This window comes from Lepisma saccharinum, chromosome 25 (assembly GCF_977018435.1).
Source record: "Lepisma saccharinum chromosome 25, izLepSacc3.1, whole genome shotgun sequence".
Lineage (NCBI taxonomy): Eukaryota > Metazoa > Arthropoda > Insecta > Zygentoma > Lepismatidae > Lepisma > Lepisma saccharinum.
The window spans coordinates 47,151,167-47,171,622 of record NC_139253.1 but is presented as its reverse complement, the minus strand read 5'-3'; positions in this window follow the sequence as shown (position 1 = coordinate 47,171,622).

Sequence of the window (20,456 nt, the reverse complement as noted above, 5' to 3'; positions counted from 1 at the left end):
CTCTTGGCAGAAAGCGTTTCTTCTCATTCAGTTTCGCTATTCCGTTATACGGTCGTAAACACCGGGTTGCGTGACTTTTCGGACACTCTGTATATATTATAGTAAATTGAGAAATAATAAATTGGTAAATAACATTTAAGTACGTACCCACCAAGGACGTAGCAGCTCCCTGTTACTATGATGTTACCGGTAGATCCTTCTTTAGGCAGGTCACTCCGGTGCAAGAATTAGTTTATTTTTATCCAGTCTTGTAGTAAGTATTAAATTAGATGTTTCATGCAGGGTTGTTAAAGCTCCAGGAACCAAATACATTCTAATGGGTTCTATTGGGATCCGTAACAGGACCGGAACTTTTTTCCCTCACACAATTTAATTTCGGTCCACGTTGCGAGTTGTTTAATTTAAAAAAAGGTTTCTGGACTGAATTTAAATTCATCCGAAAAAAAAAATGTTCCTGGACGGATTTGAAATACTTTACAGGTAAAAAGGTTCTTTACGGTCCAGAACCCATTTATGCTTGTTTTCTCTCTTGGACCGGAATTGAATTTCTTTAAAATTCCTGAACGTAACCCTGGTTTTAAGGTCACATTTGAAAATATGTAGTTTTATCTTAATTGGAATCATGGCTATCTTAGCTCGTAATATAAAAACAAATAAAAAAAATGCTGGGCCCTGAGTAAAAGGGGCTGGGCCCTAAATTACTTTTAAAAAAATCTACCCCTGTTTTGACATTTTAATGTTTTACGTATTTACTAATATGTCTACACATCTAATGTTCATATAAAATGGTTACCCTTAACAGATGTTGAATTAGATCCTCAAGACCTTGATTACGGTCATGATGAACTATATAGAACATTAATTCTAATGCCCTAAGTATGTGACATAATTATCAGAATACTACAGACAAATAGTGGTTAAATTATTCAATAATACCTTCCGGGTCTAGCATCAGATTTGATTTGTAATCCCGCTCACCACTCCTGAGGGCAATTGCCATTTGGCGACGAGGTTCGGTTCGTGAAGGGAATACGTATGTGGGCAATTCTACATGTGGCGTTCCGGTGTAAATCGGTCCATTAAACCAGGCAGTTTAACGACTTCCTTAGTCGTCCCGTCGGACATGAATCGTTCTTTAATTGCGCTTGCAACTGCTTTAGTGAGTGACTCCCTCTCCCATGTAAGTGATGCCTGTACTATTTCAATGCCACTCCTCGAACTTTAGGCAGACGCACATTTTTCTTTCCCAACTTTAAAGGAAGTTGATAGGTTTTTATGTTTGTGCAAGCTGTTGTGGTTTCAGGTGAACTTGCATAATTTTAATGCCCTGTATTAAAAAGATGCGTTTGGTTCAGGGTCGTTATGCTAAAGCTGGAAGTCCATTAATCTGACAATTTCATGAACTGCACGAAACGTGTATGAACCGTGGTTATTGAGGGTTCACACTAGCCTGGAAATACGGAAAAGGCTGGAAAGTGATGGAAATCGAACATTCAAAAACATGCAAAAATCAGAGAAATTTGCTTGCCAGAAAAAGAGATGCGAAAGCAGATTTTACGTTTCTCTTCAACTAGTTTATTTATGAAGAAATTTTGTATAAACATTTTGTTTACATTATACTTTTGTTCATTGTTAGTCATTACCAGGGAACAGATTTCTAGTCCATACTTGTTTTTTTCGCTACGTCCTAGACATTTGCTATTTAGAGATGTTTGCGTTTCATGCACACAGCACCCTTCTAATGAAATTCTACAGGACCTAAAAATGCCTATATGAACTATAAATTTCTATAAATACGTAAATGAACTATAAATTCCTGTTAATGCGTAAAAGCTCTATTTCGACTTGAAACACGCCTTTTAAACCATTCGCTTAACTTCAAAAATAGCTTCTATTAAGAACGACCCTTTATTTCCACCACAAAGGTTTGAGACCTTTGAACCTTGAGACCTAAAACGAATCCGAGCGATAAAAGAAGTAGTGTCAACGTTAGTGCAAATTTCCACAGTTTTCCAGATTGCATCACGAAATTGAAAAAAATGTGGAACGAACTGACTGCATGTTGCGTTCTTCGTTGTAAAACGCTGTACTTCCCAGGCAATTAAAGGAGCAGTAGTTGTAGCATATCAAACAAAAATGCAGGCTGGTTTGGGACGGAATCCTAGCTACAAAATAATTCAGTTGTAGAAACAGACCTTCATTACTACTGTTCAATTATACTGAACGCAACTCCAACTGGCGGCTGACCTTGACGGATATTTCTAGCCCTTTCTGTCCACCAATCGTCTTCGGGGGGTGTGGCTCGATGGGCGTCAACAAACTCAGTTGCGAAGTAAAGGCTAAAGTGATCACATCGCTCTCCCGAAGCAACGTTGCCAAGCGTACTTCTGTTTTCGCCAGTTGTCAATTTGCATGTTTGCATGTGAAACTCCCTCGTGTAGGACTACGTGAGCAGTTGTACCATTAACCTCTGATTTCTGCTGCTGGCAATATCGTTGTCCGAGAAAACTCTCTCGCGCTTTAGAGTACGTTTGGCAACATGTGGTGTACCCAACGCTCATTTGTTTCGTCCCGCGAACAACGTTTGGTACCATGTGACTCGAAAATTCCCGATCTCAGTAGAAGAAAATTCAACTGATCGCTGATTCGCTGTTTCTCAGCCGCCAGCTGGAATTGCGTTCAGTGCTTGTTGTAACGAGTAGGAAAAGGTAACCCTGCAAGTGACCAATCACGTTGTCTGTTTTCCCCATTGACACAACAGTCTAGGTGAAAGGGGTGGGTTCGCCGGAAACTACAACACCCTAGTATATACTCTGTCCCAGGAATCTGTGGAGCAAGACCGCGCATAGCAGAGAAGGGGAGAAAGTGTGTGGGCGGAGCAAAGCAGTGTGCATTGGTCGAGTCCTCTCGAGTCGCTACTTGCGCAGAGACTTGTTTTCGTTCGCTTGCTTCAAAGATTCCCCGGACATAGTATAGAGGCTGTTCATCAAGGAGAGAAGACCACTGTGAACCTGCCTGCGGTTTGAGTTTTATTTAGCACACTTTATGTACAGATAGACTAATCGGGACTTGACCTACAGTTTAAACTGGGATCCGAACCACTATGTGCCTCCAACGGATATCGAACCTAGAACCTCTTCGTTACAAAGCGACGACGTTACCACTACACATCAGGGAGCCCCAAACCTGCCTTGGGAATCATGAGCAGTTGCATTTATGGAGTTTGCACCAATAACTTCCTGCGGTGTAAGAGCGCTCTCCATGGACACTTCTGGGTTGTAACGATCACACTGAAAGTTAATGCGATTGTTACACCCCAGAATTGCCTGCGACCGTACAAGTGCCCACTTACGGATGACTGGAAGAACTTCATCAGAGAGAACATTGAGAATCATATGGTAGTGCAGTGCTTCAAAATATGATGAGGTTTTACATTGGACAAAATGTATATATTTTATGATCAGAGAATAGTATTCATTGCACTAAAAATACAGGGTCATCCATTTGGGGTATGGATAAAATAAAACATTAATAGAAACGTAAATGTGATTGTAGGAAAATTTTCGTGTTGGTGTTTCGTGCGTGAAACATGGGAGTTTTGCTATAGTGTGTTGGCAACAACAATGAAGTTTGAACTGATTCGTTATTGTTAAAATGGCGTTTACGAACCAGCAACGGGCTAAATGTGTCCTTTGATATGCTAAGTGTGAGCGTGTTACACAAGTCCAATGGGAATTTCTGGGGGTTCGTTAAAGACACTGTCTATTCACAGAACCCCACAGACATTGATGATTTGAAACTCAAGATCACACAGGCTTTCGACAGAATCACCCCAGAGCTGTTACACCAGACGTGGAATGAATTGAATCACCGTTATGAGTTGTGCAGAGTTCGCAATGCAGGCCATGTAGAAAACTGAAAACTGTACCAAACTGTTAGTAATGTATAAGAATAAAAACTCCCACCATTCAGTCTTTTGTATACAATATTTCAGGCAATTACATTTGACCAAAAATAATTTCACATCCATTTTACTTTATCCATACCCAAACGGATCACACGGTAGTAACTTTTGCATAAAAATTACATCTAAAGCCAGTTATTTCATAAAATTATTATTAATTAATAATTATGCCTATTAATTTATTATGAGCACCTAAAAGTTCTAAAATTCAGATTATGAAGTCCTAAATCCCTCTCTTTAGCACCCAAAAATCCGTTCCCCAGTCATTATATTGAATCAACTTCATAGTTGAAGACTGCACCCTAATTTAATGTTACGTTAAAGCATTTTACAGGGGTGTGGAAAGTTGTTTTAGAAGTACATTAAAAGTCAGGAAGTCTGGAATACATAGAATATCTTATCACCTGTGATTTCTTGAAAAATTAGTTCTACCAAGTAACGACAAAGTATAAAAATATTCTTGAAACTACATCCATATTAACATCCCACTTTACATTTCATCTACATTTAGATTTTACACGATCATCACTCCAGTTTTGGCATTGACTCAGAATTTCTGATCAACGCACTTACAATCCTGCTTGGTGAGGTAACAAGGTCGCTATCGCTAAAATTCCTCAAAATGATGATTCTGCTGGGTAAGGTAAGAAGGCCACTATCACGAAAATTATTTTAATTATTGGCTCACAATTTTTGATCAACCCACTCACTCACAATCCTGTTCAGTGAGGTAAGAAGGCGACTATCACTAAAATTATTTTAATGATTGACTCTGAATTTCTGATAAACACATTCACAATCATTCCGACTGAGGTGAAAGGCCCACAATCACTAAAATTCTTTCAATTATTGTCTCAGAATTTTTGATCAATCAATTCACAATCGCGCTGACTGAATTAAGAAGGCCACTATCACTAAAACTATTTTAATTATTTGCTCATGATTCCTGATCAGTCCATTCACAATCAAGCTGAGTGAGGTAAGAAGGCGACTATCGCTAAAAGTATTTCTATGATTGGCTCAGAGTTTCTGATCGATCAACACTTTGATAATCCTGCTGAGTGAGGTAAAAAGGCCACTATCGCTAAAATTATTTTAATGGTTGGCTCAGAATTTATTTCTGCTAGTCATTCACATTCGCAATCCTGCTGAGTGAGGATAGAAGTCTACTATCACTAAAAGATTGGAAAACATTTTCAACCCACTTTTTATTCCACGAAATGTAAAGAAGGTGATGCAGTATTGATATCTAACCGTTGAAGATTACCATTGGAGAATGTTGTATGGATGAAATCCGAGGCCCCTTGTGCCGTGTGCTTTCCTCCATAACTGGAAGGGCAAAGCGTAGCCCTGAAGTATTGACGCAGTCCGGGGTCTTCGCTGAAGTTTGTTGTTCTTAACGAAGTTAATTGCACTTGAACTTCCAGTACTGGCAGGGGAAAGCCAAACAATAGGCTGCCTCGGATGGCGTCACTCTGCAGATAATGTGTCCATAGCAGAGGAAGAGAAGCGGAAGAAATATAAAAAAAGGAAATCAGAGCAACTAGCCCGTGAAGTTTTAACTTAGGACTTTTGATTGTGGACATGAGGTAATTATTCCAGCGCTTCCTTAAACTTGGAGTAAAGGAGGAATGTTCTGGGAAAGAAGGGAGGGGGGGCACTCGGAGGAGAGCAAACCATAGAGCCCTCAATTTGCTTCTTCTCAATTACTCAGGAGACAAAAGTTAGCGACACCCCAATTACGACAGAGGTGACTGTGAAATGCAATTATGGCGTCGGAGTTCACCAGTTCGGCTGCGTTTGACAAATCGCTTCTTTTTCCTTCAGCGAGTCTCCTCAAAGATTGTCTATTGTTCATCAAGGGCCTTGCCTTAATAAACAAAACGAAGCCATTTATCCTTCTTAATTTATTCCTCCTTTAATTTATTCAGTGTCTTCTTGCTTCTGCTGATCGTGGTCTTGAGGGTTGGGATTTGGTTGCGTGGCTCTAACAAATTCTTTCCAAGGTATCAGTGTACTTGAAATGATAACCAAGCACAATGCAATGCTGCATCTGATTTGAAAATATTGATTCATTTTACACATGTAACCGTGTTTGCCATCGTCAGAGGTTCCGAGTTCGAATCCGGGTGTTATTTCTGAACACCCCTTCATCATATCTTCACTCACCTTCATCTTTGCGATTAGCCAAAAATGGCAGAAAAGCTTAGTAACATAAACCAAATCGTGTTTGCCATGACTTCTAGCAACTTTTTCCATGTTCTATTTGATTTCTTATTTTTCTTCCACGACTGTGAAAAGAAACACTACTTGTATTCATTAAACTAACTCACTCACTCTCTAGCATCTTCAAACCCGAAGGTTTATCGCTGCAGCAACACAATCCTTCCTTCTGTCTCTATCCTGGGCAAGATCAATACAATCTTTTCCAATCTTACTGATATCTTATAGGTCCATCTCAAAGTCATCCATCCATCTTCGACTTGGCCTTCCTACAGGTCTCTTACCATCAGGTTTCCCAACGGGAATCCTGTAAACTCTTCTTTCCTCTCCCATTCGTGCCATATGGTTTGCCCACCTAAGTCTTATTTATTTTATTTTTACTGTGCAACTCTTGGTTTCATATTCCTCGGTTCCAACTCTTCTTCCAAAATAGATCAAACTTTGGTAATATGAATGTAAGTATTTTGTTTTCCAAATCAAATTACGACCTACAATTCAACGTGGTACACCCGAACCGGGAGTCGTATCCGGAAACCCTTTGATTACAAGGCAACAATATTAACATGTCTTTTGTAGTCAAACTCAATCCACATATCTAAAGGGAACAGTTTAATGAGTACATGTTTGTAACTTTCAGCTGAGAAGAAAATGAATTTTGTTGTGCGATCGGCTGTAATTGAAAATTATAACGCCTCACTCACTTGTTTATACTACCTTAGTGTTGTTAGTATGTGAATAGAAGAAGTATCGCATTTGCAAATTAATAATTCTAGTAGTATATGGTACATTTGGACCGTGCGTCTCGGAAGATGCTTCTTACTTTGACCGTTCCTCCTTGAAGTATCTCGTACATGCAGACACATCCCATCTGCGTTAATTGAAATGGACTTCGGACTGATTTATTTGAACATGGCCGAGGAGAATCTTAAAATGTTCTTTAGAGAAGTTTCCTCTCCAAGTTTATCACATTCGTGAGCAGAAGAGAGAAGTATATAATTGAAAAACTCAGCGCACAGGAAACGTACATAGCTATACTGGTAATGCAGATCAGGCCCGTACCCAGGGAAGGGGACACGGGGGCCATGGTCCTCCCCCCCTCGAACCATGAAATATTTAAATATGAACCTATAAAAAGAAACGAAAGTAACATCGACGATTTTTGCAAATATGTAAAAATTTCAATTTTGTTCTTGCATAAATGAATGTGTTTGTTGTGTAGAAGTCTGTAGTCTGCATTGTTGGGTAGTTTTAGTTTTATAAGCATTGTGATGCAAGGGTATCAGATGTCCGATTTAGCGATTTACTTGATTTTTCATTCTGCAGTCGTGATACGAAAATGTTTCTTCCTTTTGTTAACTCACATTTAGACATGTTCTTTATTGTAATAATAATGGCTAATACGCAACATTGAATTTATAAATGTATTATTTTCGAAACAGAATTATGACTTTTCAATTGCGCTGGTATAAGAAAATTAAAGGAAATATGAAAACATTGTTTTGCAGAACACAGAACTATTTGAATACTTCAGATAATTGAATGTAAGCAATAAGCAGTAAGCTGTAGGAAAAAATAAGTAAAATCGAACACTTAAAAACATTTTTTATCAACTCTCTCCCACAACACACACACACACACACACACACACACACACACACACACACACACACACACACACACACACACACACACATACATAATATATAACATTTTTGCATCTGGCCCTTCCCTAAAAAGAAATCCTGGGTAAGGGCCTGACGCAGACGTTATTTTAGCCTGGGTGTTACGAAAAACGCCAGTGCCATGATCACTTCGCTTGGTAGAGTTCTTACAAGCCCATACCATCTTTGGATTTAGTCATAATGCTAATCAGCGATCCTAGACTGAGACGTGCCGTGCTTAGCGCGTTAAATCTGCGCATGCGCCTGAAAATCGTAAAGCGGCGAATGGGAGGAGTTTGTTGCGCAACGTCAGATGAAAAACTCGCACCGAAGTTACGCATAATACAAGTCCAGAGATGATCCGAAAATGAACTACACTCTGTCTCGAGTATATCTGGAGCAGGGGACTGAGAAGGGGGAGGGGGGTCGAGTGTATAGAGCGAAACAGTACACGCTGCTGCGAAGGCTGGTAACAGCAGTCGCTTTCCACACAGTCCTGTTCCCTCTTATATGTTCATACGTGGAGCCGCCTCACGTCACTACTTGTGTATAAACTTGTTTTCGTTCGCTTCCTCCAGAGAAAACCGGGACAGCTCTGATTTAGAAATGAAATGGGAAGTATGACGTGATTGTGGGTAGATTAACAGAAATAACATTACACAATGTTAGTCGCACTTTACACTAATGTTTGTGTGATTGAAAAGATTGACTTGCTTTATCTTACTTCGCTTTTTGTGCCACTTTTGGCTAATTTGCGAAGAAGTGATGACATGATGAAATTGATGAAAGGACACTCACAAACATCCATGCCCAGGCCAGGATTCGAACCCGGGACCCCTAGGGTCGTAGCGCGATGTGCTAACCACTCCGTCACGGGGGTCAGCTAATGTTTGTTTGGAATAACCCCAAAATAGTTTCTCATAACCAAATATATATATTTAAATATGCGACAGACAAATAATTGTTTAACAGAACCAAATTATCTTAATAATCGAGCACATTTGCTTAGAATTGAAAAAAAAGACAAAATTTAATAAACGCTAGTAAATATTTTGTTTTGGGTTACCAAAAAAAATAACCAAATTGTTTTTGTTAATTCAAAGAAGTCAGTTTATTGTGTGTAGAACACTATCAATTACGCTCAGATACAAGTTAGTTGCAAAAAAGAAAAAAAATGTTACAAAATCTGATTGAGAGCAAGGAATTATCAGATTTTTTAAAGGTTATGTGCATATCAACTCTGAGACTGGACGTACAGGTTAAAATGGAATCTGAAACAGCCAACTTCACCGAAGATAAAACCCGGAACCGCTTGCTTACAAGCCGACAGTATTCGCCGATACACAATCGGAGAGAGCCTTCGACACATTGCTCTCTGAAGTAAACGGCGTGTCAAGTATTGCACAATCGCTTACATTGTACTAATTTTCTAAACGCTGCCTACGTGCGTTTCCTCACGTCGACGTTTCCCGCGCATTCGGAGCCAATCAATAACCCACCCACTGACACACTGCGTAGGTTTGTTAACTCCGGAGGTGTTGATGATGATGATTCTCATTTGTTTCGGACAAGGGGCGATCGAGGAGACCCCTGGTTTTGGCTGTTTGGAAAATAGAACTCCCAGGCATATTAGAGACGGTGTTGTAGCACATGCCTGTGGGCGTGGGGCGGGGGTGCGACGCGAGCGTGGGTGGAGGAGAAGGGTTGAAATGTCAGTGCGTAGGAAGATTGGAGGTGGGTGAAGTCTCTCTCTCTGGAAATTTCGCCCTCGCCGGGGGATTGTAAGGAAGCCACGCACGGAAAGTTTCCAGTCATTGGACAAGCGTATGCATCCACAAGGGACTGTGGTTGCATACATTATTCACGATGCTCATTGACGAAGATGCAACGGCGGGATAGAAATTGACTTGATGAGAGAATGATAGGATGCTCTACGTTGCACTAATTGTCCGTTTGCTCTTAGCTGTTCTGTTCAAATGAAAGTATTAAAGTACATCGCCCACTGAGACGCGGCAATAGAACTTCTGTTGTTTGCTTCTATTGAAATCAAATGGTATAACACTCAGTACAGCGAAACACGCGCAATTTCCGTGCCAGAAGTCTGCATGTTATTTAAAGGTTATCGTCCAATGAGACGCCGGAAACGCGTCTGTTGCGTTCTGTTGCCGCGTCCTAGTGGGCGTTAAGCTTAAGGCCGAATCAAGGTGTTGGATTTCCTACTGGAATGCCCTAGTTGGCGCTGGGCTGACTGGAAATAATGATTGCCAGGCTTGCTGTTAGACTGATTTTGGCGACAAGACCGTGTTCTATTTGCAAATTGCTTCTCTGCTAGTTGCTGTGGTAACAAACAGCGTGACGATAATCTGTGATTTTGGAAAAGAAGAACGATTTTTGTCTATGGATTTTTAGTGACAGTTGTGCATTTTTAATCGCTGCTCGATAAACAACGTAACAGAAATAAGGTTCATTCGTGTTCAATAATATTTACTAATGTATCCATAGCAGGGATATTTGTACATGAATGTGATAGCTGATAATATAAATCTTTAATATTACCAGAGCATTAAATATTCGACCATAATTGCCATTTATTCTTTTCAGAAAATATGCAGAATATAAGCTTACACTTTTTGAAGAAAGAAAAATATTCACCGCAAATATTTTCATCTTGAAATAAAAAACAAAGCTGAAAAAAATACCTTGAAGTCTCGTAAACGATACATAAATATGCATGTATTATTTCTTGTATATTTTTAGTTGCATGTTCTATTTCTTGTATACTTCTCAGAAAATTATAAAGTTGAATAGATAATGGTGATTTTGAAGTCTGGTAAACTTTGTTGCATATTTTTATGAGTTGCATATTATAAGTATTTCAAGTCACTTTGCATAGTTCCAGAAGAAATAATTATACAGTTGAATATTGCACAGCAAGAATATAGTCTCAGAGAAAAATAGTGATTTTGAAGGCTCGTAAATTTTGTTGCATATTTTCTATGAGAATTGCATTTAATTATTTCAACTCCATTTATAATATGTTGAATATTTCATAGTAAATATATAATCGCAGAGAAAATAGTGATTTGAAGTTCGTAAACTACGCATATAAAAAGTATGCAAGTTGCATGTAATTATTTCAAGTTCATTGGTAATGTACGTAGTTCCCAAGAAAATTATAAAGTTGATTCTGTAATTTCTTTGAAGTCGTCAAGTTCATGTAATTTGCAATATATAGCTGCCTTTAGCGTGGCTCTTTCTTTGTTATTATCAACATAGTGCAACATGCATTATGCGACGCCATGCAGAATATCGCGACCTTAAAGTAAAAAGGTTCTATCTGCCAAGTCCTAATATTCCCAGGAGAGATAGTTAAAGATTTGACCATGTGCACAGGGAAAACTAATTATTCCAACAAGTTGTGTCTCTGGCATTTGTATAGTGATCCCTCCCTCTCTATTATATACAGGAAAATTAATGCAAAAATATTACTAATGTTCAGGTATTGCAACGACGAATTTGCAGTTAGAACCTTTCCACTCTGAAAGTAACGTTTCAGATGAGAGTAAAAAGGTTATCCCTTAAATATTAATTTTTTTGCAAAAAAAGAAAGGTGAGAAATTATTTACGTTTACTGTATTCTAGTTATTCTATATTCTGCATGAACTATGTACATGTTAAAGTAAATAAGATGTAAAAGGTGTTCCAGAGTACAAAATAATACAAATTGTTTCATCCAATACTATAAACCAATTACGTAAGAGTGTGAAGATTGGATTTTGAAATAATGTTTTATAGAAAGTATTGACATGTGAGTCAGTTGGAAAAAGTAACCATGTTGTAAATAGTGTTGCAGTATATAATCCCAGTGGAAACACAAAACATTCATTTTAACATAACATGCTACTGCATATCCTTCTGATAAGAAAATTAAAAGTATTTGTACTCTTTGAGAGTAGATATCGCTTATTGACAACAATACTGTAAACAAATGGAAAAAAGTATCTTATATGTGTCTCTTCAGCATCGTAGCAAAGTAACGTCGGTCCACAGCCGGCATCCACTTCATCATATAAGCGAGATCTGACACTTTTTCTTTACTTAATTGCTTCCTCTCTACTTTGGAGGTTCCAATAGATGGATACATAGGAGATGAACGTTGTGCCATTTGTCCGGTAGTCACAAAGACCGGAAACAAAGCAGATATAACTTTTTACCTCAACTTAAAACTTCAATTTCAGATAGTACTTTTTTACCCCGTTGATTTCTTCGAAACTAATATATACTTCGAACCATGATCTTTACGGAGTACAAAGAATGTAAACACAAAAGTGCAGATAGATTACTTTAAGGTCACGATATGTGTGCCAGATGGTAGTGCAACTGAGACATGGCAGCTTGACCTTACCTAGTGTATTCAGTTTTATACGCGTAGATACATGGACACAAATTGTCCCACGGTATTTTCACATCCTGTGTGGATGAGTGGATTTTTTTTCTAGTGATGCTAGATAAGGTAGCCTCTGTTTTGTTCGCGGTTTTGGTCGGGTTTTAGAACCTCAAATTGCATATGCAAGGTGGGCGAATGTGGTAATAGGCAATTGAATACATTTGAACTTTATTGTACCTGTCAAATTATCTTAAGGATATTAAACGTTGTTCAATGTGTGTTTTTACTATTGGAAATACCATGATTATATTTCTATATCATGCTATTTTTAGTTCACACACACACGTTTATAGTGTGTTTCGCCTTACAACAACGACAACCCCTCCGTGTAGAGCGTGGGTGGAGGATGAGCAAGGATTGAAATATCAGGGCATAGGAAGCTTGAAATCTGATCACACAGTGTAGAAGCCATCAAGGCAAAACTAATCTTCTCGATATTGTATCGCTCGGTGAGACCTCGTTGCATGCCGCCTCTAAATTTTATTAAGCATGATGCATGTTCAGAAATTCTTAATATTTTGGCTTAAACTTTAAACCAAAAGCCGTTAAAATCGGTTCACTGAATCTCGTGATACTGGGCTCTGAACGACAGATCGATCCAAGAAATTCAACATAGCGTCACATTTCAGGATGGCTGCGGGCAAAGTTAGTCTCCTTTACATTATTCTTCATTGCGATGTGTAACGATCTGGACACATTAGTCATCACTTGGACCGATATTGTATTTTGTCTCGACATTCGATGACTTGAGTCGAAAATGATTTATGTTCACGTATATCCTTATAACTTATGCGTGTTTAGTGTGGAATACAGTTGTTAATTCAAAAACTCAGTTCAAGAAGTTGTAAAACAAAAAATTGACTAGTAATGGGTGTGAACGGTGCTCTTCAATTTTAAATGAACCTGGTTGCACTTTCGTAACTCTACTTAAATCCTCAACGGTATATGGGATAATACTACCAGGTAAGTTACAGAGGCAATTCCACTTTCATCTTCATACACTCTCAATATCTTCACTTCAATCCCTGTAGATGATAGTGACGTTAGCTTCCGAACACTCGTAATCTTCTCTGATTGATCTGAGTTAACCTATCCACTATTTGTCTTTAGAAAAGTTTAAGCTCATATTAGGAATAAAAGCAAATGGAAGGTTACTGTAGTATTAGATAAAAACTTAAAGTACAAACTTCAGAACATAATGCTGGAAATGGGTAAAAACTTATATTTTTAGGTCCATTGGGTTTTTGTTCTATTTGGCTTAACACTTAAATGGGCAATTCTGTTCTGAAATAGGAATTTTGAAAATTTTGACAAATAACCACTAGTTTAGGTACACTTTGATGGAAAAGGTGATTTTTTAATAATAAATAATGCACAATAAATTTTATGAGTTGGCGTTATATTTCCCACTACCCAAATACACTCCTCTATAATGTGGGAATATTTTTCCCACTGCCCAATTAGGCGAAATTATTTTAAGGCAATGGTTGAATATAAACATATAATCTGATTCATTATCACTATTTCCTATGAATATTTGCAAAGCAGGGAACTGCACGCAATGGAACTTTACAATACACACATTAATTTTTTGTCCTTTTTCTTCGTTGATCATAGTCTACATCTGATTTTTTCCAGTCTTTCTGGCAAATGCTGCCCTACATTACAGAATCTCACTTCTTCTGGAACTCCCAATGTTTTGCCAGTCAGATGCTTGTTTCTATTTAAGAAGTTTGGATAAACAGCATATTTTCTTGATGTGAAATCCTTTACAAGATATCTAGATACTTCTAAATTGAAAGAAAGATGAGTGTGCGCATTTGTGTTTCCTTGCTCAGAAATTTTGTACACAATATAACTATTCACAAGAGCAGCATCTAACAGAATCTAAAAGGTACGGAACCACCATTTTCGTGATCATCTTGAAACTGTTGCTGTGTGGTTTTTACGAACAGAGCTGGAAATTGGAAAGTATGTATGTAAAAGTGTATTTCTTGGTACATGCTCTGGCCTAGGTTTATTTTTGCCCGGTAGTTGGGGAAGCCAACGGTTGGGTTCCCTCAACGGATTCCCCGTTTGAAAGGTAACAATAGGACCTTGCCTCATTTGTCGGAGGTATAAATACCGGCTCTTAGATCGAAGAAAGTGGCCGTCCGTCAATGGATTAAGACAGTTTTTTGGATGCATCGATACACACAGAGTAAGAGCCGTGTGCGTAGGGACCTCTGCGTCATAGCGGGTTAGCGCTATGGTAAATAGTGCGCCCGTAGAGTGAAATCTTGACAAGTGCAATTCTCTGTGTTATGGGGCAAAAGGCAACCGTGAGCAGTTGATATTGGATTTGTTATGAAAATATGTATATACGGCAAAGGGTAGAAGTGTAAATAAATGTTGTACATAAAGAGATAACTACGTGAGACGTCATTTCTTGTCAACACTGTATAAGATTCGCGAAGCTGATCAAGACGATCAACACTGCGCATGTACAGTGTGTAGTCCCTCACAGCAACAGGACACGTTATCAGCTGCTTGGTGCCATCCTTCTGTGTCCTATTCACTTGTACATCAGAGTCAGGTTTATGGGCTGAGATAAGAAGGTTTACATGTTTCGTATCTTTCCATTGTATAGCACAAACTTCATTCTTTACTGCAAATATATGTTGTCCTTTTTCCATTTTGTTTTTTTCTTTTCAAGATTTGAGGAAGATCTTTACGGCTTTGCCTCACTGTACCACAAGCATGTATTCCATCAAGGTATAGACTATGAGCTAGTTCATAACTGGTAAAGAAGTTGTCAAACACAACAAGAATATTTGTACCATTTACCTCATTACACAATTTTTTTTACAAGTCTGGTACAAAACATATCACATCCTTCTGAGTCATCTTTTCCTGTGTAAATATCAAATTCATACAGGTATCCTGTAGCTGCATCAGCCCTACCCCATACTTTATAACCCCTCTTGATTGATTTTATCGGTATACATTCTGGATCATGCTGGATCTGCATTTGAATAGTATCATGCACTCATCTACTGATTGACGATTTCAAGGAATGTATTTTGATTTGAATTTATCATTCAGGAATTGCAGAAATGGCCTTACTTTATGTAGTTTGTCATAACCTGTTTCCCCTCTTTGCAGTAGCGGCGATTGGGTTCCAAATACGGGGTGCAAAAACAGTATATTTCCCTTTGTAGAAAAAAAATAGCATAGTGTGGGGGCAAAAGTGTCAAAAAGTACGGGGGCAACTGCACCCCCTCGCCTCCATAATCGCTAATCGCAGCCACTGCCTCTTTGCTTTGCAGTTTCATTGTCCATTACAATACAAAGCTTGAAGAATTTTCTTGAAACGCTTACATGTCATAACTTGCGCTACAGATTGGACCCTGAGTAATGGATCAGACGACCAATACATAGAAACTGCAGGGAAGTAATGAATACCCATCATAATAACAGTTCCAATAAAAGATTTAAGTTCTGTGGTTGTGACTGGTGTGGTGAAGACCTCTTTCAAGGGCATACAAGTTTGTTTGCTCAGCAAGTTCTTCAAACAATTGCTCATCAAAAAATTGCATGAAGTAGCCCCCAGGTAATTTCCATTTTTCATTACCAAGCCCTAATTGAGGCGTTGTTGCATTATGAAATGTAGATAATTGATCAAAGGCAGCACTTATGTTTCTACACCAACCATTATCACTAACATTAGTATCGCTATCAGTATCATCATCTGATAAAATCTTACCAACAATCGCTTCATTATCCAACAATGGCAAAGGAATCTACATTTGTGTCAATCAAAGCTCCTTTAGTGGAAGGTGATCTTCGAGTCACTTTCTTTCCCATATACGTTTCTTGTTTCGGTAACATTATCGTATGATTTCTTCAAATTTCCTTCAAATGTACAGGAGAAAGTACTTACGGAAATCATTTTCTTTAGCGTTGTGGAAGTTCCTGAATGTAGATTTGATCCATTTTAATGTGAATGCGTGTGGTTTTCTGCGAAAATATCTGTCCGACACACTGTTTCTGCACCCGCCATTTGCTTTCTGGACGAGAGTGCAATGTTCCGTGTGTTAAGATGATGCAACTCCGTAGCCAGTGTTTCAGCCTCGCCGTGTTTTCACTAGAACATGACGTGTCGAGTATTTTTTTTTAACTATGCTTGCCTAACCTAACTTAACCTAACCTAACCTTACGGAAAATGTTTTTTGCGGCTAACGTGAATGGTTTTTGGGGCTAACGTCAATGGTTTTGGGATTAACGTCAATAGTTTGTGGGGCTAACGTTAATGGTTTGTGGGGCTAATGTCAATTGTTTGTGAGGCTAACGTCAATGGTTTGCGACGTATTAGCATAATTTCAAATCCGGGCACGAAAGTAGATATTTTCCGGTGAACGAGGTTGCAACACTGCATAAATCGACAAAACACTCTCAGAACGCCCCCTAAACCAGTACGCTATCACGGCCATAATGTGTTACAGATTCGAAACAACAAGTAACCGTAAATAGAAGAAATAGACATTATCTTAGTTAGAAATGCATTATTTCACCTTAAGAAATGTTCCACATTCGAAAATAACACGTTAGCAATGTAAATAAGTCCGAAATATATGATTCGTAGGTGTTTCCCTCATACGATAATAGTACCCTTGTTTCTTCATGTTCAGTTCACGGGTTTGATTCAAATTTTCTTCATTAATTCTTATTTTTCTTGTCATTATTCCTGGACTAGTTTCAGTAATGTGACTGAGCCCTGCATGTGGAGTCTTCTCGCTGCTGTTGTACCAGGAATAGCAGAGGGAAAGTCTTCTTCAACAGCACCAGCTTTATCAATATCTAAATCTCCTTCAGCTTCTGAATCACTGGGACAATCTTTGAGTGAAAATAGGTTACCCAGGAGCTCTTCATTGTTATAGCGTTTGGCCGACATCTGGAGAAAATAATATTTATGCCATTAGGAACATGATATAATTATTAACAACTAATAAATGTATGTATTCATAAACATATTCATAATTCAGAGCAGTGATGTGCTAAAGGGTAAGGGGGGGGGGGTCATAACACACCATTAGCCAGAAATCCTAATAATCAAGATATCTGTGGGATTTTGTGTTCTGTGTCTTGTCTACGTTTGTCATTGCCTCCTCATTATCATCCTCACTATCGCAATTAGCCAAAAGTGTCAAAATAGGACGTAAAGTACACTAAATAAAATTTAATTACTTTATACAGTCTATATTTTTCTGTTATAGGAAAATATAGTAAGACATGTATATGTGACGCAGCTGTATCTGTTGCACATTTTACTTGATTTTCCGCCAATAATCAAAACAAAAAACATTGATTTCAAGTGTAAAATCACCTCCCCCGTGGGCAGCGGGAAGCATTCTCCCACCAGCATATCCTTCGCAAAATGAAATTTCTGGAAACACATTCCACTCAATTTGAGGAACGTTACCAAAAGATCTAACTGAAAGATCACACATACAATGTAGCCATGTAAGAAGAATTCAACATATGAACATACCTTGAAAAATAAGATATTCTCCCTGAAGGCTCTATGTGATTGGCATCATCTGGTGCATTCACTGCTGCAGGCACTAAACAAAGCAAGAGCGCGCGGCATAGTGTTGTCCACGGGACGAGATGGGACAGGCTTTTAAAAATTCGAGACGAGACGAGATTGACCATGTGTCATGAGACAAACGAATATTTTCGAGACGAGACAGCGATTGGCATCATCTGGTGCATTCACTGCTGCAGGCACTAAACAAAGCAAGAGCGCGCGGCATAGTGTTGTCCACGGGACGAGACGGGACAGGCTTTTAAAAATTCGAGACGAGACGAGATTGACCATGTGTCATGAGACAAACGAATATTTTCGAGACGAGACAGCATTTCCACGAGACTTCCACGAGACGAGACAGACCAAAGTCTCGTCTCGTGGGCAACACTAGCGCGGCAGGATCAGTTTCTTAGTTCCAGCAGACGGCAGCACACAGCACAACATGGGAAATATTTTCCCACTACCCTTTGTAGACGAAGAAAACTGGTGGAAACTATATTCCCTTTGCCCGTTAAATAAAATGGCTGTAAGGAGTGACTTTCCCGTTAGCAACTAAATACAGTAGTACACACTGGACTGTATTCTTGCAGACTAACGCGGCTCTGCCGTCTGGACTGACAGCCAGTGTAATCCTCTGTGAGGCTTGTGTCCATGTGTGCTTGTGATTGTCCTTTTATCAACTCCATCTTATCACATTTCATCTTCATCTTAGCGATTAGTTAACAGTGACAGAAAAGCAAAGTAAAACATGACAACCAATCAATGAAAGTCTGACTTAAAAGTTGAAATTGAGGAATAGCAGACATTATTTATATTTAATAATTGTAGTATGTTGAATAGATGTTCAATAGATGGCAGTGTTCAGTCTTACTGAATTAATCACAAAATCATATCATATAACAATAATGTTAAACAAACATAGGAAGAAGGAATGAAGGTAATATTTTTTGTAGAAAAGTTCATGGTTCGTTAACTATTGCACTCTAATATATTTTGCTTGATATCACCTGTTTTTACAAGGCTGACTAAAACTTCACTAATAACTATAAATTTAATCACGCTGGGGTACTAACTTCTTTATACCACAGTTATATGGGTGTGTAAGGATACCAACAAACCATGATTGCCATCTCAAAGTGGTAGCTAATAGAAATGGCGGCGAATCCAAGATGGCGGATGTTGACATTTCAAAAAAACTACTATACCTCTGAAACTAACGATCCGATTTCAACGATCTTTTTTTTTTTCAAATGAAGCCTTGAAGTTTTCTATATTTAAGGTTATCTTATGTTTTTCGATAGGAGCAACCGTTATGTACTTAATTTCGGATTAGTAAAACAAAATCGTATTTTTCACTAATAAGTTTATCATAATCATTAATTTGCTAATAATCTAGGCATATGAGAAGAAAAAAAATTGTAGCGAATTGTTTATCTTTAATTTGACATATTATACTTACTGTTTTTGACCTCAGCATTTATATAAAACGAATGAATTATGTAGTGTGTGCAGCGGATTCTTCTAACAGGAAGCGTCCTTAGTCCTATTGCATTACACGTATTTTAACTTGTATTGACCACTGCATAGCATTTTATTGTTATATACATGTAATAATTTTAATAATAATAACAACAACAATAATTGTTGTTATTGTTATTGTTGTAGTACTAATTACCCATTAATTTTGTTTAATTGTTGTCTGTGTTCATGGAAAAATGTTATTGATTGATTGAAATTAAGGTTTTGGAAGGGTCAGCACTTAGGTTATTTGCACCCATCACATTATACGGGTCCAAGCCCTTACAATAGATAAAAAGTCACCATGCGGGTCTCTAAAACCTCCCCGCGGTGGCCTAGTGGTAACATCGTCACGTTGTAATCAAGGCGACCCGGGTTCGATACCCTGTGGAGGCACATGGTGGTTCGGATCCCACTTTAAACTGTAAGTCCACTCCCGACTAGCCTATCTGTGCATAAAGTGGACTTAAAACAAAAACTCAAATCAAACAACCCTACAAAGTATTATAATGACCGTAGGTCCAGACGCCAAAGCCTCGTTAGCCTGCAAAACTGCAGTTGCAGAGGTGAAGTACGATGAAATGAGGTTAACATTTGGGGTGTTCAGAAGAACATTGTGGCATGCTCGTACCCTTTATTAGCTATTACAGCCGAATTGTCTGCTTTGAAGGAAGTAAAAATCTATGAAAACAGATGGACCAGAGAAGTATATTATATGTCAGGAGTTAGCATCATCGAATGAAGTGAATCCACCAAAAGACATAGACGGTTTTGTATGGGTACAACGCTGCCGTGAGCAGAAATTTTGAGTGAGAAAAAAATGCTTGCTTTTTCGGATGAATTATTAGCGACTGTAAAATTTCCCCCAAATTATACGGAATTCTTGATTTTTGCCACTCCAGGATCACGCAGGCACGTGATCATCCCATCGTCATTCCAGTACGGTACAACTGGACTCCATGGCGAGTTTTCTGGAGGTAAAGGTAATCAGTAATACAAGAATGCACCCACAGGTGTACCTAGAACATTTAATTTGGGTGCTAAAAATAAAAAAGAAATCATTCACAAGAATTG